Raw genomic sequence first — 27,119 nt, 5'->3', positions numbered from 1 at the left:
ATCTTCCTAAAATTGTGCATCGTGTAGCCACTAGACACGCTCGAGTCTCCGTTTCCTTTTTTCCCGCTTGTCTTCTTCCGTACGTCGAGAATTTCATTTATGCAGCCCTCTCGCGATTATTTTCACGCTTGCAGACAGTTTCTCGAATATTTGCTCGCATGAAAAGTTAGTATTAATTGGGTTAAAGCAGATAGAATTTATTAGTATAGATAGCTGGAAATATAGACGAAGCGAGAAACGGTTCGTTCATTTATGGAAACAATTTTTCAATACAGAGAAGAAAATTTTTTCTTTTCTTTTCAGGAGAGAGACGAACGCTAATTTAATTCGCCGTGTTCTTCCCATTTCCGTTTTTTTTTTCTTTTTTTTTAGACGACGAAATTGATAAATGAATATGATAAAGCGGCGTTGACTAATTTGCCTTCTGACAGGTTAATCGTGGAGATGTAACCGATATTTTGCATTTATTAATGCGATTAACTCTAAACAAATGAATTATAAGGTTTCGTCCGACGAGATCGTTGAATTTTATGTTGAAATTAAAGCGTTATTATTAGCGAGATCAGGAGTACGGAATAATTAACGCACACACAAGAGCCATTTTCAGAGGGATCGGTATTAATCGTCCGGACGAGTATTTCGCGTTAATATACCGAGGTCACGAGGTCTTTCGTGTCACGATGGAAAAAAGGGAGGTGAAAAAAGATAAAAAAAAAATGAACGAAGAGGAGATTTCGTTTGAGGACGATACGAAAAAAGGGAAGGAGATTATTTATTAAAGCGTGACCTCGGTTGGTCGGTTTGAGTCAGAGGATTTTTTTGGTGAGGAACCTTTTAATAAGCTGCAGCGTGTTATAGTTAACGATCGTGACACGGTCAACCAGAAGGAGATTGCATATAATGCAACAGCTTTCGCAAATATGATCATATTTGAAGAATTCAGAGGAGAAACGATACGAGTGGAAAAAGATCGGTAATTTGAAGAAACCGTGATTAAAATTGAACTTTAACGAGGCATTCAGATGTGCAGAAACGTAAAATAAAATGTTTAAAACGAAGCATTTTCTGCAATATTTAGCAAACGAAGCAAAACTTCGTTTCTTCAACTGTGTTTATAAAAATATGAATTTGCACAAGCATTTACAGTCTACACGCTACTGTACGTATTCCTGGGATATCTTTAAATCACCGATAATCATTTCATCGACGCGATTTCACCGGCACCGAGTTCGTCGACAATGTTTTATCACCACCAATCGTTTCACCTACGCCGTCTTTTGCCGACGATCATTATACTTACCGTCATACGTTATCGTTGATTATGCATTGTGCACCTGTACCTATACATTCGTTTCCGCGCATAAAAAAATAAACAAGTATAATACAAGTATAGTAACTGTTGGTGAAAGACGATATCGCTGAAACGATGGATCGTCGATGGTTTAAAAATGTGCAACAAAATCCAAAAATAGACAAATGCAGGTCTTACGTATCGTTTGCCGTATTTATTTCGTCTATTGGCCTCTTCTCGATTCTGATCGTTCGACAATTTTTTGGTCGTTCATAAAGTTACGTTTAAATTCTTTACGCCGATTATTCGAATAGAAGTTACCACGAAAGCTTAAGGTAGAAAGAAGCTGGTTTACGTTTCGTCGAGCGATTATTAAAACACACCTACGCATTATCAAGGACACATTGTGGCGAGGGTTTACCTTCGTGGAAGCGTAATTAATGTCGTAATTAAATGAATACTTAAAGGGAATCCCGCCTCGAAATTTAAGCGAGGTCACGTCGACGAATGGCCGTAGTTTATCGGATGAAAAATTCACAGAGGAAAATCTATTTTACAGTTTTTATTGCGTATCGCCTGCACTTTACTGGCTTCGTTTTAGACGACTCGTACGTACATATGCGTATGGTATACACGGTGTACCTATTAGTCATAGACGCTACAGGGATTAACCGAGTGGTAATACAATTAACGCGACGTGCAATTAGGTAGATCCACGAGTTAAGCTGTAATTCAGTTAATGCAAGAATGGTGAATTATCGTGTAAACTAATTTACGACAGCAAACGTGCGAAATGGAAAACGCAGATGCATTGTGAACGCGGGAATATTGTGACAATGAAATTCATTTGGTTTATTCGCGTATAGATAAACTGCAAATATCGCTGGTCCAAGTAAATTGCGTAGTTTTACACGTAGAGAGACCAAAAGTTATCTTCAAGCTGGACGATACAGCTTTACATTTGCCGGATTAAACGAGGGTTAAAACCCGGACAATGTCTGGTGCTGGTGGAGAAAACTTTTTGTAATTTAGCGTTGCCGGAGCGGACGTTCGTACCAGTGGACTCGTTAACTTCCGCAATTAAGAAATATGTATGTCGCCCGAGCATTTGCGTTAAACAACCGGAACATTTACGTAAAGCGGAAATCTCGCGTGTGTCCGTGATTTTTCTCCGCTACTTTTCTCCACCTTTAACCTTTGCTCCTTTTCCTAAATACCTTAGAACCGAAATCCATCTCGAACAAGATTTCAATATTTCCAAGTTTCGATCGAAATCCTGGACAACCTAAATCGCACAAGTTCGAAGCGCCCTTTTCCCGTGAATTTTCTCCATTTGTTCGCGAGTTTATCCATTCGCCAACGCGTTTACTGTTACTGTTCGAATGGTGTTTAAAAGTGAAAGGGAGGAAGGCCGGAGATAAAAGTAGAAGGAAAACTTTGAATTCAATGGGAGAGAAATTTGACACGTTCGCGAACAAGAGAAGACGTTGTTATCTCGGAGCAACGAATTGCGCGCCAAGTATGACGCGTATTGCAGGCGAATCTATTTAACCGCCTCTGTTGCTCGTAACAGGGCGATGCCTGTTTAAAAAGCGAAACACGCCGCGAGTACTTCGAACGTAAAAACACGTTCCTCCGCATTGACGTAACGTTCAACCCCTTTATTCTCGTCGTGCTCCGTTTCGAAGCGAAATACGCCGCGTGAAAAACAGTTTACCCCCTTTTTTCTCTGTAGCAACTATTATAGCAACGTTTGCGCGAATATTTCTAGCCATATCATCGACCATGATGAAATATTCTTCTCGTACGTCTTTGAGCTTGATTGGCTGGCTTGTTCAGCAACTTCGTGCTACCTTTTATGGTCGCTATATTTTGTCGTGTATTTCGTAGATTTTGAATTTATTTTCAGCCTTGTATACCCTTGCATAATTATATTTATCAAAACTGTATATACGTTCGCGGTTTTATAACGACGGAAGAAAAACGAAGCTGAAGCTTCGTAGCTTAGTAATAGCTTGAAAGGCCGTGACGATTCTGTCGCGGGATATTTAATTAATTTAGCCTTTTGTTCTTTTCTTAAGGGGACTACCTTGGCGACTTTGCGGCGCAAGTTGAAACGGGAGCAGATGCACACAACAAGTCCCTCGAGATGTCTGCAAAGCGGAATCGAGTATTCGGGAGAATGGTAGCATAGCGCGATGAGAGTAGGAGGACACGGAGAATTTCAAAGGGGAGGAAAATGTAGTAAAATAAACTAGCTGCAGGCGACACGGTTGAAATCGAACAGCGGACCCGCACGTAGGCTACGCGGAGTAGATTGAAAGGAATTTAATTCACGAGTCCGTCTCTTCGGTACGGTTTGATCCTCTCGCTCGCATCGATCCTCCCTTTTTCATTTCTCCACATTAAACTTTCAAAGGGTGATATTGATCGGGCCGCTTTCAGGGAGAATACCGTTTCGATAATAATAAGATCGCCGATGTTCGAATATCAAAAGGCTCGACGTTCTATGCGATCGCGTTTGACGTTGCATTAGTTGAGTTTCAATCGTGTCAATTTTGAAAGTCTTTCATTGTTCAATTTTAATTAACTCCGTGAAGCTTCGTTTATCCGTAGCGAAACTCAAACGTACGTAACAGCTTCCACTACAGTCTTAAAAACAACCAAGATTACACGTGAAAATCCATCGTGACAATCTGAAATTCTAAAAGTCAGAACATCAAAATAGAAGCTCTATGAAGTGTGCTTCAACTTTCTTTCAGTCGCTAGCTGTTCCCCCTGTCAACGATTTTTCCTTCCGTCGTAATCGTCCCGTTTTACCGTACGCGCGTTTAAAGATCCTTTGACGAGCAACTTTTCCAAACGTTTCAATTTGATAGGAACGGCATGAAGGCGTTTCATTTTCCAATACCAACACACACTGTGCGTGAGGTGGTTATAATGTGCACGATACGAGCGAACTGGCTGGTTGGCTTCTTTGAAACGAAGTCGAACGTGTACCGTGGTTCATTGAAAACAAGCTTCGCCTGGAAACTCGATAAGCAACTGTTCTTTTTTCCAACTGGTTCTGGCGAAAATCTCCTACCTAGTTCGTACGTCAACGATGTATCCATTGAAGGAGAACCGCAATGTTCGCTTGTATGGGAAAAATCTCGGGGACGTACTTCTTTTGTAGACTGACGTTTGATGGATGCTGTCGTTTGCTTTCCGTCAAATGCATCGCTTTTTAGCCAGACGAAAGGCAAGCGATTTTTAATTGATATCTGATTGGATAAAAAGGAGAGGAAGAAACGGTAATGATATTTTCATCGACAGGTTGACGCGCGTCGGAGGAAGATTAACGCGCGAACCGAAGTATACAATGCAAAAAATTCGATCGTATCTGGTGGAAGATACCAAAAAAACAATTGCAGTATTTCTAGCTGAATGGTCGTCGCTCTTTCTCGCGCTGGTTTTACACGTCCGATGTAAAACATTTATTTCCAGGTGAAAGAAACGATAGACGTCTCGGGCGCTTTGAAAGCAAGAACGAAAATGCGAATCGTTCGTGTTTTCGTGAATTTTTTTCTCTGTGAATAAACTCTGCCTCGATCAGAATTCAACGCCAACAGTGAAAAACGACGGAATTTTGCAGTTTCTTAAAAAATATGGTTCGAATCAGACATACGGAATATGGCGCGCAAGGTTTTAAATTCGAAAGTTTATAATTCAAATAACAAAATTCAAGAAATTCTATAGATTTGTGTTCGTGGAATGATAACTGCTGCACGAAAATATTCCAGCGACCCAATAATTTTTTCACCAATGAAACAAAGCGAAAAGACGCGAACACGTGTATATATCTTTTTGTGTAAACAAATGACCTCGTCGTTCGTTATGGCATTTACAACCGTTTTTGAGCGCGAGACATCTATTATTTTGGAAATACTATATGTTACAGGTTCGCGGGATCTGTCGATATGCAAATTACACTCGGGAATCGTGTGTTTTCCGTTAATTCATTCGTTGTAATTTATTCATCATTCGATTTATTTCTGCCTCTATTCATTTCTCTTGTTTTTCTTTCTGCCCGGATCACTCGTCTCTCCAAGTCCAATGTTTTTAACATGGTCTTTTCTACGAACTTTCTTTTTTACGAGAGAAACTATTTTATTCACTTGGCTATTTCAACACCGTGCGCGGACTTATTCACCGAAATGGAGGTTCGATCGATATAACGCGTCATCGAACAAATTCGTTTATTCCGGCGAACTTGCCTCTTCTCCAGTTTCATCATACAGGGTGTGGTATTTGCGTACCCAACAATAAACGAAACAGACATCGAGGAAAAACGTCACACCACGTTGTTCTTCTCAGATTTTACGCTCTGTCCTCGTTACGGTCGAAGATTACGCTATGATTCAACCGTAGCGTCCGCGTCGAGATATAAAATCTTCGAATCACCGTTTCGCAGAACCCATGAAAACTCACAGAGAAGCGAGCAGCACGTGATGCACGATACCGATGCATCTACCCTTGACCCAGCCACTGGCACGTAAATCGAGGATGAAGCAACTCGTACGGAAGACGCGCGGAGTTCAGTTCGAGCGGACGTTAATGTCACCGCGTAATTTTTATGAGCCTCTTTATGAACTGGAAAAATCAGCTGGAAAAGTCGATGTTTTTTTTTTATCCCGAATGCAACCAACGAATAAGATGACGGTCGAGAGCCTCTCCTTTCTCTCTCGTTTCTTCAGTCTTCTACACAAATTACGTACATCTTGGAGAAACTGAAGATCCTTTTACGTAACACCCGATCATTAAGAACGAGTTTGCCTTTCCACGAAGAATCTTTCGATTCGTTGATTTGCAAACATTTTCTCTACGTAATATCGTTATACCATATTTTTCTTTTTAACCATCGTACTGCGATATCTCGATGTCGTCCTTGCTAAAATACAGTAGCATCCTCTTTTCACTTTGACACTGTTTTTATTCTCGACAGTTTGTTATTTATTTCCCTTTTTTTTATTAGAATTCTAGACGTTTAGGTGTACGACTGCGTTGCATGTAACAATATAAATAACGAGAATGGACGATTTTCAGACCTTTTGCTGCGAGGATCCGACGTTTCTGCCATGAAGAAAACGCGATAACAACACGATAGTAAATGGGAGAAGTAATCGTGGGTGCTCAGGTGAAAAACGCATCGACCAATCTCAAAGTAATCGCGAGAGAAATTCCATCGGGTGATCGGTGACGATCTTTGCCAGAAGCTCTTGTTCGATCGTCCAACCGATCTACGACTGCGTCACATTCGCAATTTATTGGTTTTGAAAACAGCGAAACGAATCCTCCGTTTTGATGGAACTTGTCTTTTCTTTCCCTCTCCATCGTAATTACGATCGAACGAGAACCCAGCACGATCGACCTCATAATTCTTAAGAAATCTTCGATTCTCCCCACGAGATCTGTAACCGAAGCAGGAGGCACTGCGTTTGAACTTTCAAACTCTATTTCAGTGCAGCGAAGTGGAATGAAACGTTCTTCGATGAATTTTCACAGAATTATACTGCACATGAGAAATTACGTTTATGGGATGATAAATAAAGAATGGAAGAAAAGATACGAGCGACGATACTTAAAAACATAGGAGACAATCTCGTAGTCGTAACATTAGGCTAATTTATACGTACATTTCGCTATTTCTAAACGAAGACTCGTCGTTATTCGCGATTACTACGTTCTATGGATTTACTGGCAATTCGAGTACGAGTGTTTTTAGGTGGCAAAATTTTTACGCGTCGTAAAGGGATCGAAAGAGGTGGTGATCCAAGCGGACAAAGCCATAAAACGCCATATTAGTTCACCTGACATCGCAAACGTGAAAACGTCGCCTTTAAACAAGCCAGTTGGCGATCTTCTGTTTCCTTAGAATTACTTTTTCTAGAACTTTGCAGGCCATCGTATACTACGGTAACGAGACATCAAGAGTCGCGGTTTTTTATCAACTTTTATCATCCCTTCGTTAACTCCGAAGATAGCACGCTCTCCGCCATCGTACTCGATGGAACGAGTAGGATAAAAATAAGAAGCGAGAAAGAAAATAGAGAAACAGGAATAAAGTAAAAGGAAAGAGGATGGTGGTGTTATCGTTCGTTAGAAAAATGTTATTATCGCACGCAACACGGTGGTTCACGACACGGCGACAACCTACGACATAATAAGGTTCCGCGCGCTACCTGGAAATCGATTCCTCCCCCTTCACGGATGAACGCCTTTTTACACGGCCACGTTCTTTACATCGTTCGCTTTGTGAGTTACGCATCGGCTACAAAATATGCTAATTAAATACGGTTTTAATTAAATTATGATCGGCGTTCAACGACCAACGTATCGTTCGTCATCTGTAATTCGCGGAAATTTAATTAAACGTTTAACCATTCGCGAAGGCCGAGTTTTGCCCGACTTGTGCCCGGGTCACAGTTGCTTCCGTAGATATTTTACCAGCGTGCGTGTATTTCGCGGTTCCGACGAAGCTTCACAGCTTCTGCGCCATGTGCAGTTATTAAATTGATGCTTTTTGACGTTAGCCGAAGAAAGACGCCGTTAACGAGATTTAGGATTTGGATGGAGCAACGGAGACCAATCTCTGTTAATTTGTAGCAGCGACCAGCCTTTGCGACTGGAAAAGCGAAATATATCAAATCCTACACACTTTTAGTCGTACGTTGCAGTAACTTGAGAAATATCCGCCAAGAAGTTCATGATGTAACAAGCATGGTATCACTTTCTTCTATTCTTCTAGGTAGCTGTAAATTTCTCAACGATTCTGTAATAATATCTACGCAACAAAATTACCATCGTATCATAGTCGCAGATCTTAGAGAAAGCTTGACGTAGGAGCGTAAATTAGGTGGAAAGTCGTGAACTTTAAGCAGGGTTTAAGAAAGAAGGATGATGACAGGGACGAAAACGAAGGCGAGAAATCCGTTTACACACTCACGATCTTAGAGGTTGTGTGTGTACTTGGAGGGTTACGCGAGCACGCGGCAAAGATCCTTGAAGCTAAAGAGACATCCAAGAACGAGAAACCGAAGATGTCTAGAAAGTCTCGAAGAAGTCTGAGAGGAGAAAGTTCGAGAAAACAACGGAAAAGCTGTCTCTTAAAAAGCATGCTCGTTAAGACGCTGTATCGGTAGCGTAAATACCACGAAGCAAGAAGATCGCGCGATTGGAATTTATTTGCAATTGTCATTGCGCAAGTGGAATATTTGTCGATCATGAAGTTCGTTAACTGAACTTCAGTGCAGCTTAACAAAGTACGAAGAAATTAGAGTAATTGTGTTTTTTATTAGTGTCCGCTAATAAAACGTGACTTTCAAACCTAATTTTTCAGCTGATCGAACAATTCCAAATTTTACACGATCACCGTCGCAAAACATTTGACGAGTTTCCATCGATAATTTCCGCCGTTAACGACGCCTGAGCTTCGCCCCGATGTTTCGTCGACTGTTTTCTTCCAGTTTTTCTACGAATTTTCTCACTCGTTTCGATTCCACGTTACTCGAGTGTTCACGTTTCCTACGAAGATATTTCGCTGGCGAAACCCTGGTCGCTTTCTTCAAAAGCCTCCCACCAGGTTTTGCTCTGCATTCTCTAATTGATCTTTCGCTTCTCTTTTCTTTTTTTTTTCATTCGAATTCATTCCCAAAGCTGCTAGCTCTTCGAGAGCTTCTCCGTTCTTGAAACAGAGCTTTCAAACGTCGCTTTCGCTCGAGATCGTTGCCAGCGCTTTATACCACGCTCCAACTGCTTCTCTTAAATTTGATCGATTTCATCCTCCTTCGTATTATTCCATGACAATTCGTTCCAACTTAGTTCCGTCGAAACTTTTACAACTGTAAGGTTTATGGACTGGTCGACTTCTTTAGAACGTTTAGCGTCTCTTTTATGGCTTTTCTTGGTAGCGTCGGATCTCCGTCAACTTTGACTCACAATAGAGAGATCCAAGGGTAGTTTCTTAGAATTTTTATTATCGCTTCTTGTATGGCCGCTTTTTTAGAAGAAGAATGAGATCTCGGTAGCGGCCTTGCCTTCTCCACGAAAATGAAAGCCGAAAATTGTGAAAAGTTCGCGATAAAAGGGTGGACGTTGCGAGATCAAAAGACGCGTTCCCACAAGTCCAGTCTCGGAGCTCTTCGTTAAAGAAGAAAGGCTAAAGTGAATCGTCAGGAACGAGGATCGTGAAAAGTATCGAATTTTGTTAATTAAAACGTTCCGCCTCCGTTCATCACGAGGTTTATTTCATTTAGTTTTTCCTTCTTCCATCGATAATTCGATTTATAATTTCTCGATTCCGCTGCGATTCATCGATCTTCCTCATCCACGCGACTACTGCGTACCTATCTTCGATTAATAATTCCTTCTGCAAAGTTCAAAGGCGCGATCGAACGCCATCCATCAACTTGAATTCACTTTCAACTTCTCCATCCCGTCGTCTCTAACTCCGTTTAGCCGACTCTAAATCCTGTCCCATCTTCGTAACCGTACTCGATCGCCAAAGCCGCAAATAATCGGTCAAATCTACTTTGCCTACAATAAATTCCAACCGAAGGATCCATGCGAAAACTGGCAGTTTCGAACTTGTCGATGCTCCGTTAAAATATATTGCTTGCCTTTCCCATTCTTTTTTCGCTGAAACGCTATAAATGCAGCGTGGGTAACCCGCAGCACGCAAGAAGTTATATAATAGAAATTCATCGACTCTTCCTATTACGTGCGGTGACGTTTTATTCAAATATCTGAAATTTCATTCGAATAAATACCGTTCTGTTCTATATTAATATCGTCATTCTAACTTTCCACGCATAAGGTTTTTCCGCTTTTTCGCAACTCAGTTTATACCGGTGCATCGACGCAACGATTCTCTAACTGTGATTTACGAAAACTTGTTGTACGCGTAAATGGAAGTATATCGATAGCTTCCTGGTAATCGTAGAATCGATATGAAACCTTGTTACTATGCTTATCTATATTAAATTTCACATCTGTTCGAATATTCCTTCGAACGGCCAAAATTCTTCCTATGGCACGACGAGAAAATGAAGTCGAATTCGATGCATTTTTCTTTCAGTACGATTTGTCGTTGAACGCACGGGTTCGTTGGCAGGTGAATTTCTCGCGAAACGCACACCTGCGCACTGCGTATGTACCTGCATCTGTGTGTACAGACTCGGTCAGGTGAGTATTGATCGTGGCGGATGTGCAGGGACGAGCAGGCAAGAACGGACGAATATAAGCGGGCCGGCAATGCCCGGGCGGAAGAGAAGCGAGCAGGAAAAAGGAGCGTGATTCGCTGGTCGCTGGGTTCACGAACGGAAATCCAGGCCACTCGGCCTCTTCGAGTGTCATGTCGGAGCAACAGGCGCGCCGATCCTCCTTCGGATCGGTTCTCTTCTCGTCGTATTCTTTTTCACCGATACCTCGTCCTTTTTCTTGTTTTCGGCTGGAAAAAAAGGCGTTTTGCCCGCCGTTTTTTTCAGCCGAGTAAAATTTCAAGTTTGTAACTATGGCACTACGCTATGCAAAGTAGTTAGCTGTTTGAACGAAGAAAAGGAAAGTTCCGTTTTGCAAAAGTATTTTGTATCTACGAGAATTCAATGTCAGACGTGAGTTCGTTCTATTCAATGATCTAAGAAAACACGAAAGAAATGGCTATAATAAATTGCCGAGTTTGGTACACTTACTTCGCGTCTTAAGTGAGACGAGAAAGGAAAGGATCGGGGGAAATCACGCGAAACAAAAGGCAGGATAAACAGGAAGTGAGTGATCAGGAGGGTCCAACGCGTTTCTTAGATACGTAGGAAGCTGTTGGCCTTGGTGAAACGTCTTACTCGATTGTTATGAGAACCGTAGGGGCGACTGAACAGTTGTAACTCATGTGGAAAACACGGAAGATGGATGCTAGAACCTTGGAAGAAGGGATTTTCGGATCCAAGATGGAAGGTGATAGAAAGTTACGCCATAAAGGGCCACAGAATTGTTCCGTGGAAAAAGGAACTCGCAAAAGGATCGTTTCGTTCTAGGAATCACTCGTCTATGAGGAATTCCATGACGAGTCGAACGTTCCTGAATGATTTATTTCGGTAAAGAGCTACGAGAGATTTAACCGCAATTTCGAAACTGGTCGCAGCTGACCCTGGGCAAGTTAAGGTATCGATTTCGAAGTTACGTAGTCGGGAGACACTGAATAAAAGGATCAAGGTTGTGCTACTAATGCGTCGTAACGACGTTTCGGGTCAGCAACGCTGCTAAGTATAGTCGCGATCACCGAGCACGCGATAGTCTTTCTTCTCTTTATTTTATTCTTTTTCTGGCTTTTGTAATCGCTCGTCGGTTCCTAACTCTTCCTGCTTTTACACGATTTTACATGCCGATTTATCTCAGGGTTATGAAACTAAAATTATTATTATTATAAGAGGATGATGATTATCGTTTCGAAGAAGCAATGGGCTCGCCTTGCAACGAGGAAACACTTCGATCCAGGTACAGCAACATTTTACCTTCTGTAACAAACCACCACCTGGTGTCTCGCAGATGTGGTCGTAGCAGAAACGTAGAATTTTCGAAGAATTTTCTACCAAGATCATAATAGCATCATTAGTAAGCGATCAAGCGTTAAACAGACTGTATCGGTTGTCCTCAACTGTTGCACCGGATCAAGGCAGTCGTAAATTGCAGCAACAGGCGATCAAGCTATTTGTCCGACCCAGACCATACAATACTACTTGGAGCATTTTATTTCTCATTCGTGCAACTCCCTATCGTTGGTCATACCGTTTCTCTCCTAGTGCATGATATATATCGTTATTATCGTTTAGTTTACGGTACATGTAACAGAAGATACATAACTTATGATAATATGATAAAATGAAGAATAGAAGGTCTTTTGGGTATATGCTCGCTACATCGATCAATCCAACAGCACGAGCTTCGAACCGTTTCGAACTGACTTTCGCTCGATCCAGTCATTCTAAAAACACATTCAAATACGTGTATCCAGCTGAACTTTCGTCCTTACTCTCAAACGCTTGGTCCTTCCGCGTGTTCCTAACTCTCGGAGCTCAGTCACAAACTACACCTTACTTCGACCGCTACTCAAACTTCACATGTCCTACTTCTACCCCAACGTACCATCGATATTTCCTCTTTGGAACACCAAAACTCCATGCTCGTCGAAACTAAATCCTCCATTCGTGGAGGCAAATGCAGTCATCAGCCCTCTGAACGTGACACGGTAATGCAACCACGCGGGGCCATTTCTTGCTTCCGCGGTCCGCTAGGCTTTCAGAGTGAAATTGACCGCGGAGAATTTCGACGACGGGCGAAGCTCGTTCCCGTGAGAAACGTATTCGCAATCTCCTTCTCCTTCGAGTATTTTCGCCACAGTATACGAGAACGTTACTACACTTTACGAACTCGTGGACATACGTTCGATGTGTTAAAGCTCAAGCACGGAACACAGTTACGTAGCTCGGTTTCTCGAGGCTCGTGCGCGACCTTGACACGTGTCACTCACTCGTATCGCGTTTTCGCATTCCGCAGACCTGCGCGACCCTCTTGAATTAAACATGCGGAATCGCAGCTAAAGACTGTGCGGACGGTCGGGCGCAACTGTGAAATTAAATCGCTGCTGCGTGGCTGACGATCCGCTAATTGCTTCGTTAGAAGACGAATTTTCACGACTGGAGAAAAACGTTGATAAAATGAAGTTCCCTGTTCGCAAGAAAAATTCGGCTCTACTAGAGAATTTTAAACGTTTTTTTGAGCTGCAATTGGCGAGTTCTGATTTTGATTTGATTCTCGCCCGTATTGTCACGTGGTTTGAAAGTTACACAGAAAATAGATACTTAGTTTCAGAATTTTAGTTTTATCGTTGAACGATATAAAAATTGAAACGACTTAAAATCAATCGCCTGAAGCGTTTTCTGCTGTGTGTTTCGGTTGCAAGCCGCGTCCACGATGAATTACATTCTGACACCACGGGATTTAAGCATTACAACTTCTTCGGGGTTCAAACTTAATCGAGGGTGTCTTACTGTTAGTGCGTCGCCTGAACAAGATAGCTGGGACGTTTAGATTCTGATACGTCGAGATGTAATTCCACGTGGACGTGACTTACATTCGAAAATCGCAGATATTTAGTAGTAGCGTCAGGAAAGATGGTACATCGCGATAGAAAATAGAGCGAAATTAAAATTTCACCATCGTTCGAAAAGCGACGAACTATACTTTGTCGAAAATATAGCGTCGTTTATAGTTTGCTCGTATCGGTTACGAATTTCTTGCCTAATTTTCAAACGAGAGCTCAAAATAGCGCACGAGTGATATTTCTAAATGAACTGACACAGAGATTCTCGTTCACCATCCCCTAACTGGCATTCTCCACCGATTACTCGACAAATCATCCGCGAAGAAGTGTGTACAAAGACCACAGTTGCATAATTCAGTTGGCGGTAGATCGGAATTGGCCGTGTTTCACGAGAGTATGCGAGCTTCGTTTAACGGTGTCATTTAGCGTTAAATTATTCACGAACGGCTGCCACGGCTCGGCAAAGAAATCTGCTACCCTGGCAACTTAAAATTGCCGGGTGAAGGCGATTCCGCTAGAAAATTGTTTGTCGATACGAGCATCGAACACCTGCTATCGTGCGAAACAACGTTCTCCTCCTACGCTGCAAGTTATTTCCATTTCCGGGGTAGAAGGATTTCTACTATAAAATTGCGTTTATACTTGTCACATCACGTTGAAACATTCACGGCCGGTGAGTTTTCGTTCCTAAATTAAAAGACTACAAGTTTCTGCAATTTAGACAAGGACAAGAATTTCAAGTTTGCTTTCGAATACTTAATGGCCACTTAACTTTATTTATAGGACAATGATTTAATTTATTAAAATGGCCCTCCGGTTAATCAGCCGTGTCAACCAATGGTCGAATCAGATTTATTTGAAACGAATATTTCTAATTCTCGCTGACACATTGAACAGCTTGAACGCTTGGAAATATTAATACACACGGTGGAGTTTCGAGGAACTTGGGTGAAAAGTTTAATCGAATTTTAAAGTGGCTGCTGAATCCAGAAGTTGTTGCAGTTCTGCGCAAAATGCTAACTCTTGCGCAACGTATCTTTACATGCAGCATTATCACGAGCGATCCTGTTTCACTGTTTAATAGATTACGCTCCTTGCTCCATTTGTCTGACCGTTCATTGGTTTAATCCACTTACGATTTCTCTGTCTTCCAGTAATATCGCGTACTTTCTACGATGGAAAATACCCGTATCCTCGATACGAAAGGACGAGAGAATTGGATTGGACTGGTGCTGCGAGGTGTCTTGTGTTTCACGACCTATGCTTATAGTTATTCTTAGAACCGTTTGCTTGCTTAGTTTTATTTCTTCGTAAATAGATTCCTCTTCTTTCGTTGTAATTTCTACTAATATTCCTTTCCTTATTGCTACATCCTCAACCGCAAGATATTGATTTCTTTTATTAATATTTAAAAAGCATCGTCGACGAAGAAGCTTCGTTAAGAATCTACCATCTTATCGAGCGAAATCCATAAGAATTGCATTGGTCCGTTGATTATGTTTCACACCAATCTTGAGCTACGTGTCTTCTTGTTTCTTCGAGCGAATCTCCGCTGGACGTTTGCCTACTGGCAACCAAAACGGTGCTGATTCCTTCCGTTTCAAGGAATCCTTTTCCGCTAGAACGAGCGGACCAGAGAACGTCGGAAATAGAGGCGAGGAACAAAAGCGATTCTCGCGATCCTGTGGTTGTTCGTGGTCGCGGAACACTTCGTTAAGGATTGGCACTTCTCTTCGATCGTCTTTTTCTTTTTCTTCCTCCCTCAAAAGCTGTTTACTCCTTGAATTTACCTTTCGACTTTAGAAAATACAGAAACTACAGAAGGAGAATCGGAATCCGGGTTTCTATCTCATCTAAGAAATTGTACTCTGTTAAATTAGAACTTTTAAGTTGGAACAAGCAAATTTCCATTATTGTCCAATTCTTTTCAGACGAAACTTGGAAAAAGCAAACTCACTGGAATCGTTCAGTTCCAAATTATCACACGTACAAGAATAAACCACGTAAAAGCGTTTAAAGCCAGAAATAATGAAAGGAAAAATTCTTAATCTTTTCCTATCGAATCTTCCTTCGATTACTCTCGAGTATTCCGTTTATTCTCAAAATATTTCGTCCGAACAAAACCATTAAATTGGTCGGTGAGCCTCCTAAATTCTGCAAACAGAACTTCCAGATCACTCAGCGAGCCTGTTCTTCGAATACAATCTGCGACTTTCGGCAAAGTAGTTAAAGAATCGTTTCTGCCTCGGTGTTCGGATCATTTGTATCCTCCGTTTGCTTCATCAGCGATTCCAGCAACTTTTAGGGATCGCGTTAACGACATCGTTGGTAGTCTAGCCTGTTCCACAGCCCTTCCACCAGACTATTGGCTTCTAACGAACGATTCGGCAGCACAGTTCGGTTCTCCATTGGTCCACTTAATCGATCCTTATCGTACTCGGTGGTCTTTCTTCTTAAGTCCATTATTCTACTTCTAATGCTCGCTACTTCTTGGCGAATTTCTCCGATGAAACAACCAATGGCAATCGTGTGTTCAACTTTAGCAAATTATTGGCCAGAGTGGTCGCTGCCTGATAAGCGAGAAGAGAATTTTTCCTGTCTTTACGCCAACTCGAAATCTTCTTTCCTTTTCACGTATCGTCAATCCGATCTATTTCGCCACTCTTCTGTTATCAGAAGAGTCGCTGCATTAATCCGAGGGACGTGGCGAGCTTCCCAACGAGCAGCAATTTCAAAATCCCCACGCAAAAGTTAGCAGAATTCTGGAGAAAAAGTTGGTGGCTCGTGATCTTGCTCCTACCATAGTTAGACAATATGGCAGCGTGCAGATGCGAAGACGTTACAGAGCCGACTGTTCCTTGCTTCGTCCCACGCAGTCGGTGAGCTCGCGTCTACTTTCTTACCGTACATCGTCGATGTACCGAGATTTCGTTGGCTTCACGTCGAAACCGGAGGACCGACCGCGCGAAGATCATCTTTTGTTCGAGAAGAAAGCTTTCAAGAGGAGGGAAATCTGGAAACGAAATCCACCGGAGAAACTGTCAAACGAGTAACCGAATACCATCGCGTCTTTCAACGTCCGCTTGCGTGATTTTCAGTTGCATTTTTCCTTTCCACCTTCCTTCTCCCGGCTTTGATTATTTTTTCTATCCCATTTCATAGATTTTGAATCGTTTCGACTCGTCTTTGTTACGCTATAACGACAGGCGAGTGATAAATTAATATAAAAACAAGCTTGTTACAATACATCGATTATTCGCTATTTCGAGGCTACAAAACAACCTGTTCCCTAACTTTTTGCCATTCCTTTTCATAGTTGGTTAAACTTTCCTATTTTTTTTTCTCTTTTACACGAACTAGCACGAAGCTTTAATCGTTCAGTCGGTTACGCGAAATACATGGGATAGTTTGGAATCTTTTGCATAGCTGACGATCGATGAAAAGCAGGAATGAAATTTTTGAAACTCGAGGAACCGAGTCTGCATCGAACCGATGACGACAATGGATGAATATTTGTTCTTGATATTTATTTTTCATACAGCGATTCGCGAACCTCGTACGTATGCCTTTTTTCACTGTATTCCCTTTTAAACGTAGAAATTACTTTTCCGCTGTAACAAAGGTTCTACGTTCTGCATCTTCGAAAATTGGAAAACGAAATGGAAATAATAACGATACACGGTTGATGGAATTTCTGGTTTCCATTTCCGTTTCTCTGCAGTTTTGATTAAAATTTTCAACACGATCCATTTCACAAACTCGAAAGTACAAGTTTGCAAATAGAAACGCTGATGATGGATACGTGGTAGATGGTGAATTAGTCGGTTTCGAATGTTCGATGTAACGTTGTCATTCGAGGCGATGTTATGTTGTTTTATGAAGACACTGGTGCCGCGTGGAGCGAGGAGAGCGAGGGGGAAATGATTTATCGTCCAGATACCGTAACGCGAACAGCACGATAACGTCTGTGTAACAGGCTGTTCGACGTGACGTTGATACTAACAGTTTATAATTCGATCATCGAGACCATTGCAAACTGGTTCACGCGTTTCTACGTTAATTTCATGTACGGATTATGCACCTGATTTTACTACAATTTTCTTTTCTGATTATAAATTCTGAGCACAAACACACACATAACGATTATTCTAGAGTTCCCAAAAAAATAGTCACACTAGATTTTTTCATCTTTTCTCGATTAACACGTACGAAATTTAAACGTGTTGGTTTGTTTAATAAACAGACGAGTGCTAAAATTGTAACAGTCGATTATATTAAAATCACTTTAAGTACAAGTATAGTGATAGTATATGTCGCTCGCTCAATGCTACTATTCAACTCTCTATATTGAGATATGTATAATTTTGTGTGCTAGACTAGATTGGTCGCGTAGTAATGACACACGTATGTGAATATGAATGTGTGGAAGTATTTGTGTGCGCGGTGTCTCGAAAAACAGGCAAAGAGAGTGCTGTGACGCGTGCAAATGTAAGATCCTGGAAATCGTCTATTAAATAAATCTAAAACTAATTTAATATGAATTCTGAGTGTAACCTTAGTGTTCCTTTATTTTTATTTCGGCAGTTAAGATCCACAATTCTCAACACTCTAATTCTTCAACTATTCGACTATATGACTGTTGTAAATCCGGTTGACGATTACAAATAACGGCGATAATATTTTGCCCGGGGTTCGTTTACCTTTGAACTTAGCAAAACAAAAACAACTTTCCCTCCCGATTCAAATCCTTCGTTGACTCGTATGACGCCACATTACAAAGACGCACAGAATTAACGGAGCTCGGGCCAAGTGCACTGTCTCTTCCTTTTTGTACATCTCCGTAATTACAGCGCCACGTCTCTTAAAACCGCGCGAAAGAACAGTACACGCGTTTTTGCAAGACTACATTAATATTTTACGCGATTGTAAGAGAATTTAAAAAAGTTCGAAGCAAGGAGCGAGGCAAAGAATCGAAACGGTTCAGCCGGTGGATAATCCAGCCGATAGGACGCGCGGAAGCGAGTACGTTGTACGCGTAATAGCGGAGCCAATGAATGTAAAATGAAGTTCTTGTTTAGGTGCGCGATGAGGAATATTAATAGAATTCCGCGAAGCGAAAATTCCATCGGGGTGGAAAAACAGCGATGCGATAACAACTGAATTCCGGAGATACGATTAAACGAGGAAATTCAAAGCAATTATTCCGCGTGGCAAAGCCACTCGACCGTGCTTTTACCAAAACACAACGCGTCTATATCGCCCTCGATCCTTTCCACAGCTCCATATGTTCTTACTCGATATAGCGAGGTTTTATGTCGGAGAAACGATACGAGCGAAAGTCGGCCGCGAGTGGAACGAGTTTGCGTTGGTCAGACAACTTTCTTAAATCCTTTTAATTCAACTTTCTTCCCGTAGTCTTGTCTACTGAAGTGACGTGCTGCCGTAGAAGTAGCTTGTACTGTATATTTGTGTGTAAGTCGATGCAAGTAGTATGAATCTGGTATTAGTCGGACAGCCGTCCGAAATCCTTCTAATTCAACTTTTATCTACTGAAATAATATACTGTTGTAGAAGTGGCGTATATTGGATTTTCGGTAAAATATCTTTTGTTTCTCGGAGAAGAAGAAGCAGCTCGAATTCTACGTTCTGCTGACCCCACGTCAAACTTGTACAAATTCTATGCACTTATAATAATTTCATAGATTCCTTATTTGCTCGTTACACGAGAATTTTCTTATCTCGTCGCGTTGTCTGATATTCCGAAATGCTCGTATTGCAATTTTTCTCGTTAATTACGCAAGACGATATCGAAGAAATGAGCGACGAGATAGGAAGAATTTTTCGACAGCATTGTTAGCCGTACGAAGAATAATTTCACGGATCGTAAACGCGACGGCGAAGGGCTCGTCAACAGCGTCGTTTCCTTCTCTTTTATAAAACATCGAACGTGAGAAGGATGAAGATGAAGCGAAGCGGAACGAAGCCGAGCTGACAGTCGCCGGAATCGAGGAAACGGAACGACGAGGAGAATTTAGCGACGCGCGATTGTTGCTAATTGCGCGAATTAACTGAAATTAAGCGGCCGTTGAGCGTTTCCATAAATTTCGCCCGACAACTCGCTCCGTCACGCGTTTCCTTCTCGCCTGCCCAAGTTTCAACCATAATTCCGACGTTAAGCCATCGCGCCACAGCGCGAATAACTTGACAACCACTCGTGAACTAGTTGAAAATCATCGACTAACTTGCCTCGTAATAGTTATTTCTCCTCAAACATTAATTTTATCTCCTACCCTTGCAAAATTATTATACAATCGATCAACAACTTTTGCAGTGAAACTATCGAAAGTGATTTGCAGAAAAGTTCTTCTTTCCCAATTTCTTCTGCCTCCAGGTACATTTGTTAGCCCGCTGTTATATTCTCTTAGCGATAGATTCGAAATTCGATCGGTCGGATTTTCAGAAGCTCTCCGTTGTAGATACTCTCCGATAATTCCCCAAAAAGCAGAAACATCGTTTTTTGTACGCGTGAATTTTCCCTAATGGAGGCGGTGTTCGAACGTTGTAGCAACCGTGTGGATAATCCAAGCGATCGTCGAGATAAATTGTTAGCACCCGAGTGGAGTGGAGAGCAAGTGGTGCGCCTCCTTAATAGCCGTCCATCGTCCTCTGTCGATGATATATCATACTAATCTGTCCGTATTAAACGTAATACACGATGGAGTTCGACGTACACGTACAAATTGCATTGAAAGTTGGAAGAGAGAGATTCGAGTTCGTGAACCCGGACTGCTATTCACAAAGAATAGTAATCAAGCGAAATTACACGTGGAACGTAGGTATATGGCGTGTCCTAGCAAGAATGGTCGAATCAGTGAAGAGAGCATTTTCTTTTATCTTGTCATAGATATCAGACCCAGTTTACATATGCATTAAGCAATAATAGTAAATGTAAATGTTCTACCTATTTGCAAATTGATACACTCAACGATCCTTATCGAATTTGTTCTCCTCGAAGGGGAAAGAAACCCAATCTCGATACGTGCGTACAAGCAACGTTAGTTTCTTTTTTCATATTCAAAAACTTCGTCAAGCGTTTCTGACTTATTTTATTTTATTACTTTTTACTTTAACAACCGGTAGGAAGTTGAATTTCGCGAGAAACGCGAATGCGAAGCGACGTAGTAGTCACGGAATAACGAGGATGAGCTGGAGGAAAAAAAGAAAAAACGAACGAGGATGGTTCTCCTTTGTTCTGTGCAGAAACCTCGTTTAGGATTACGTAAAGCCCTGTAATGAACGATGATCGAGAGCGCGTCCTGCTGATTATGGACGCTTTATGAAACAGCGCACGCGAGATGCGGTTAATAGTCCGTGCCAATCGATTGTGTAAGTAATAGGTGGGTAGTTATATAAATGACATTAATATCGTTACGAGCGACATGAAAATGGATCGCGGAGCTAATGAAGTTTTATAGGAATTTTACAGAAACTTCAACTTATTGAACGATACGATACTGATACTTATCAAACGATACTTACCAGGTTAATAATTAATTAATATCGATAATATCGATTCCCAATCATTCCACATTGACTATCTTGTAAATACATAAACATAAGCCCGTCGAATTGGATTAGACAAACAGAAGGGTTGTCGGCACGCGAGTACTTCTCAACGGTTAGCTTTATCGCGTGGCTGAATGAAATACGAGCCATAATGGCACAGCGTGCCGTTTTCTCTACCGTTGACTCGCTGTCGCTCATAATCTTTATCGTTAATTTTATACCACGCTCGACCAGCTCCGGTGTACTTTCTCGCTGTTCTTTCTAACTCGCAATACGCTTCGACAAAGTCGAACGAAGAACTTGCAGAACATCACGCCACTCTATTTCCTCTAATACTTGCAGACGTAATTAAGCAACCGATTAACCAGTCAGAACAGCGAAGAGTCTTTCTGTAATCGAATGTGGAATTTTTGGTCATATTCCTAGACCTGAACGATGAATTTCAGCGCGAGGAGATTCGAACAAATCGGAGCGGCATCGATACGTAACACGCTTGATTATACGCCATGAATTCTGCGAGAGGAAACATTGGGAATAGGGAAGAATGGGTATGGTGAAGGAGAGAGGCGAGGGGCGAAGGGAAGGAGAGAGGCGGGGAGCCAAAGGAAGGAGAGAGGAACGGGGTCCAAGAGCAAGAACGCAAGGTACGCATTGATCCTGCCGACTGGTGGCTTGTTCTCTGCAGCTCCTCGGCCTTGTAAATTAAGCTCTATTAATATCTCAAGCATGCCTGGGGTGCCGGAATTTCAACCCTGGTGCGTAAATCAAGTATACCTCTGGGCATACCTCTTTTCTCTCTCTCTCTCTCTCTCTCTGTTCCTTTGACGGATGAATCGTTCAACCGTTTCGTTTTTTATCCTTGAGACGGATACAACTTTCTCTAGGTTCTAAAAATAATTTTTAAGAACTTGTTTTCTACCTTGAGTCGGTATGCTGTGAATTTTTCGAACTTTTTTGCAGGACTGGAAGAGAATCCTTTTAAAAGTGAGAAAGGAAGCGCGAAACTTGAAATTTAAAGCGAGATGAAGAAGAAATTTCGAAATTACAAGTATCAGGAACTTTTTTGTTGTCCTCGAGAGAAACTTCTTCTTCTTCCCCTTTTAACTACTTCGAAATTCTTTTTTTAAGCGAAATTTAAGTGGAAGAAACTGGAATTCAGCCTATGGCGAAAGAAGACCTTGAGAAGTACGAGAAGAATTGAATTATTGAAGAGAAAAGAAGTAACCGAGGTATCCGGAGTCGACTCGAGATAGCCAGACGCGAAAATCGACAACCCTTCTCGCTACCTCGTAAACCTTGGTGAATTCCAACCCTTATTCAAATTAATTCTACCATTGTATTTTGTAATACCTCGTAAGATGTTATCTGTAGCGGTTACAGTTTTAAGGCTATTCTTCCCTCACTTTGTGACAATTATTCGACTCTTATTTTTAATAATCATACTTTTAACGATATAATCATATTTTGCTTCGCCTCTACGTTCCATCCAATACCACCCATTTCGCTATTCTTTCATCAAAATTCCCTGGCAGATCCATCTTTTTAACGTCGGTACTCCCACGTCCTTTATACTCGTACTAATCGCCTCGCCATCCGTTTCATCCTTTAATCCCACGATTTTAAACGTGTCACGAGCCCTGTAACCTGTCCCTCCAGTCGTCGAATCACCGTGTTTAACGTAATCACCGAGTAGCGGGCGTCGTTGTAACGTGGTTTCCACGTTAATTTCACGACCTCATCCAGGCTGGAACGTCGTATTCCGGTTTACCGTGATCATCGTTTGCCGTAATCCTTCGCCTTCGATCGGTCCAGGTTAAACGCACCATCGACGAAATTTAGTCGATTTGGCTCGCGGAATTTCTTCGCAAGTTTCACGCAAGATTTACGAAAAAGGTCTGTTCCTCTTGACGATTCTACTTTTCCTTTTATTTCTATTTTTAACGAGTTATCCCTTCAACGAAATAAATCGCCCTCTTCTTTCACGAGAAAAAAAAGATTTCCTATGGTTTTCTGACTTCCTCTCTCAACGTTTTATTCAACATACGACTTCTTGTCCATTTATCAAAGATTCACCGGGGACCTTCAGTTTCTCGTATCTTTTTTCTACCCACGTGTCTCTTGTATCTTGTTCAACGTCACCATTGTTCATGGACCTCTTAGCTATCCTAGTAGTGGTTTTACCCTTCGCCGGTCGTCGTTGTAACGTAATACATGTCTTTCTGTATCCGCTTTCCTATTTAAAATAACAGATATTATACGGGAAACGAGAAGAATCTAATTTTTTCGTCCGATGCATATTTCACGCGATACTTTCGTAATTCAATTTAAATGTAATTTCGATACTGTAACATTGTTTGATCTCATACGATTTGTTTATTCAAGCTTCTTTTTTTATAAACGCGTATCAGTTCGAATTACCAGTATTTTGATTTGTACGTAAAATGTAGCAGGTTTACATTTCTGATGACGTGATGCACACGAGCGTGCGATGTAGCTATTCCTAATATTACTATTTGTATTATATTACGCGCGTAATAGCTGGATCGCACGCTCGTGTGATTTGCATCGTCAGAAATATAAAGCCACGATTGCAATTTCCATGGCGATAACCGAGATAACGGAATATTCTACAGAAGTAACGGTCTACGCGTTTTATTTCGACGAAGATTACGTCGAGATCAGAACCGCCAAGTCCAATTAGAATTCGAAGCAAATATCGTTTCTTAAACTGGCGAAAGTCACACACGAAATTCCGAGAAGCGCAGCGAAATTTCTCTTTACTGTCCCGTTGCATCCAGTGGTTGGATCTTCGAGTTTAAAGTAGATAAACCTGGCTTTGGAATCGGTTAACACAGTTGAAGATAGCATGGCGAATAAAACGAGCAAAAATTACAGAGAAACGTCAAAGAGGAAATTATGGAGCAACGACGATGTAACCTGGGCTACCGTTTATCTACGATTCAAGTTTCGAGCAGAGGATATCCCAGATTTTCAACGAGCTTATTAATATCCTGCAAACCTAAATCCGACGAAGTATGGCGGGTAAATTTCGATAGGAACTCGTGAAGCGTTTACCGGGCCACTTGAACAACTTCGGCTAATTCCTTCGCTCGATTTTCCACCGGCAAGCGCTTGATCCTTGTTATTAATCCGATAATAAGAATCTGATTGGAAATGAGCGGGACGAATGGGGACAGGATGGCTTACAACATTGTTACAGGAATTTAATCGAGTTCGGGACGATTCGATGCTAAATTAGATAAGAGGAATTCGTAACATCCCAAGTTTCTCACTACCTATAATTACTAGTGGCACAGAGGAATTCCAAACTTTCCCTTCCTTTTCTCCAGAATAATTTTCTTAACTTTGCTTCATTTCTATAGCCGATCGTCTTCGCAAGATATTCGTTACGATAAAAAGAAAAAGAAATAGGTAAACATTTCTTTTGGATATATACGAAGAAACTGCTACATTTTCTACAGAAAATTTGCCGTGCAAGTATTTGTCCAAGTTGTCGCGGATTCGATCGGCTTCTCGTTATCGCGTAGAAGGCGAGACGACGCGGATGCAATGTAAATCGAAGCCACACGCGACATCGAAAACGTGACGTAATCATCTCCGCCTACTCGCGCTTTCGAAAAGTTTCTGCGTCTGTCGTTCGTCGACGAATCACCTTACAGACGAGCATCCGTATCCTCGCAGTCGATTCGTTTAATTTTCTAACCTGCGACAGAGTAGAGAAACGTCGATGATCTTTGTACGACACGTAAAGAATATTCTGAGAGTGTCTGAGTAATAACGTCTTCTTCTACCGATTACAGTCGCTGGAAGAGTATCGTATCGAGGCTGTTAGGTTAGTACAGTGAATGGAGCTTCGCGAAAGGTAAGATAGAGCGGAGTTGAAACCCTTAGGAAACAGCGACAGGATACTGCGACGAGAATAGAAACGAAAGGACGTTGGAGGACGGATGAATAATTCATTTTAACAGGCGACCGAATTTCCTCGCGAATTAACATTCGTGAAACTTTGTCACGGTTTTAGAAACGTTTTCGGTCATCGAGGTAATCGGTAACAGATATATAAATCTATCACGAATACTCGAAACAATGGTGAAATAAAAAGCTGAACAGTTCGAGAAATTGCTCGATTTCCGATCGAATTTTTCCAAGTTCGCTATAATTCAGCTGGCACCTGCATTGAGAATTCTGCTATTTCAGAATCGTCGAGGATGTAGCAGGAATTAAGTCGTGCGATTTACGTCGTTTGGAGATGGAAGAACGAAGCGGCGAGAGAAAAGTATCGAACGGAAGAAGTTTCGAGACTCGAAGAACTCGCTGAGACTTGAAAAAGTTCAAGGTACTTTGCGCGAATTTATCCTCGGAATTTCTGGCATCTTCTTTCTTTTTTACGTAAGAACAGAGAAGATTGGTAATCCGCGATAACCCTCGATATCTCGCGGTTCAATTCGTCGCAGGAATTAGAAATATTGGAATTTGGGATTAGAAAATTATATTTGTTCGATTTGATCATTTACATTTGAATAAAGATTTGTATCTAACCAGGTCCATTGTTAAAATTTATTCAAATAAACCCCGTGAAGCTTGTAAAGCTATTGATCGTAAAGCAGTAACGTTTAAATAATTAAGTAACCCGAAGGAAAGAATAAACAGAGCTCTCTGAAAGCTTTGGAAAGGGAAGAGAAATTACGAGAACCAAGTTTTCCTAATTACAGCTATCCTTCAACGAGTAGTTTCCGCCATGGCCGACTTTTCAATTTCATTTCGTATCAATGTGGAGCAACGATACGGCTTAACGGTTTCGTTTCGCGGAGAATTACTCTCCACAAACTTGTTCCTCAATTAATAATTCAACATCTCTGTTTCATCGCGATACGCTCAACTGTCGAAGAATCTTTAATTCGTCGCGTCCCGTGACGTGGTGTATCTCTTTCTACTGCGTTTTCTTCCCTATCTTTTCTTGTCTTCTATTTTCTTTTCTTGTTCTTACCATTAAAGCTACTGTCAAGAAATCTAAGGAGTGTAATTTTTACGCAAATGGTTCGCCTGATCGTTTCTACGTTTAGCTCCGTACAAATATGAATTTTGCTGTGACGAGAATTTTCTCATACTTTGCTCAAACTTCGGACATCGTTCGACGTTAGAAAAGATATAACTCGGTTGAAAACGATTAAAGGAACGCGGTAGAGCTAAACGTGAACGCTCTTTCACTTCTTCTATGCGTCTGTTTGTAAAATACGGTGAAATAATGGCAAACACGCGGATTTTTAAACAAAACTATGGTACAATGGACGGCTGCTTATCCATCTATTCCGTCCATTTTTCATGAACAATCGCGATCAGTGACGCGACATGGATCGCCATAGAAACGTTCCGGCTAACGAAAATCGCGTACACAATGTAAACCGAGCGAGCCACGCGAAAATAATGCTATCCGTGACTGATCACGTACATAGGCGAACGGTGAATCGATAATCGGATCGGTGATCGGATAACATGCTGCCTGTGCATGCGGAGAAACATAACACGCTTTCACACGAGACGAGCCAGTTATGATAGAACACGTAAAGGGGCGAAATCCGAAAGTATTTTTTATTTCAGAAAATTACTCGAATTAGTCGAATCGCGAAGAAGTGAAACTGCGATCGATCGAAGCCCGATATCTAGTTTCATCTCTAAGAAATTAAACGGTAATCGCGTATTCAAATTAATAGCCAAAAGGCAAACTTCTCGTGAGTTTAATAGCGATGGATTAGAATTAGAAATACCTTCTCGTCCCTTGTCACGAGTTGAATGGCGACAGCAAGAACCTGAAAACACAGAAGAGATTTTGTTATTTCCAAAGCTAGGAAAAAATATTTGTATTTTTAAAGGACTATGATTCACCTCCATAGTATTTTATCTTTATCTAATGTTCTATGATAGAACGTCTCTGCAGACCGAATAAACCTTCTCTTGGAGAAGCATTCAGAGTAAATTCATAAGAAGATCGTTCCAAGCACAATGTCAGCATCCATTCCGATCCATCTACTTTCAATTCAGCGAGGCCCGTTGCTACAACATTTTTCGCTTTGCAGGACGACGCGTCGGGCGTCGCGATGCCGCACCACC

The 27,119-nt window shown here is 41.4% G+C and overlaps 1 protein-coding gene across 2 annotated transcripts in view; it reads right to left on the bottom strand.

Moving 5' to 3' along the window:
- Positions 1–26,822, bottom strand: part of LOC117213663 — a 57,955-nt gene extending 31,133 nt beyond the window's left edge. For both annotated transcript variants that reach the window (XR_004488699.1, XM_033459205.1), the window contains exon 1: positions 26,777–26,822. The gene's annotated coding sequence lies outside the window, so the exon portion shown is untranslated. The remainder of the gene's footprint in view (positions 1–26,776) is intronic.
- Positions 26,823–27,119: the final 297 nt, after the last annotated feature.

Source organism: Bombus bifarius, unplaced genomic scaffold (genome assembly GCF_011952205.1).
Source record: "Bombus bifarius isolate JDL3187 unplaced genomic scaffold, Bbif_JDL3187 scf7180000007970, whole genome shotgun sequence".
Lineage (NCBI taxonomy): Eukaryota > Metazoa > Arthropoda > Insecta > Hymenoptera > Apidae > Bombus > Bombus bifarius.
The sequence above is the reverse complement of the archived record's forward strand: the minus strand, read 5'-3'. Positions and strand labels throughout refer to the sequence as shown.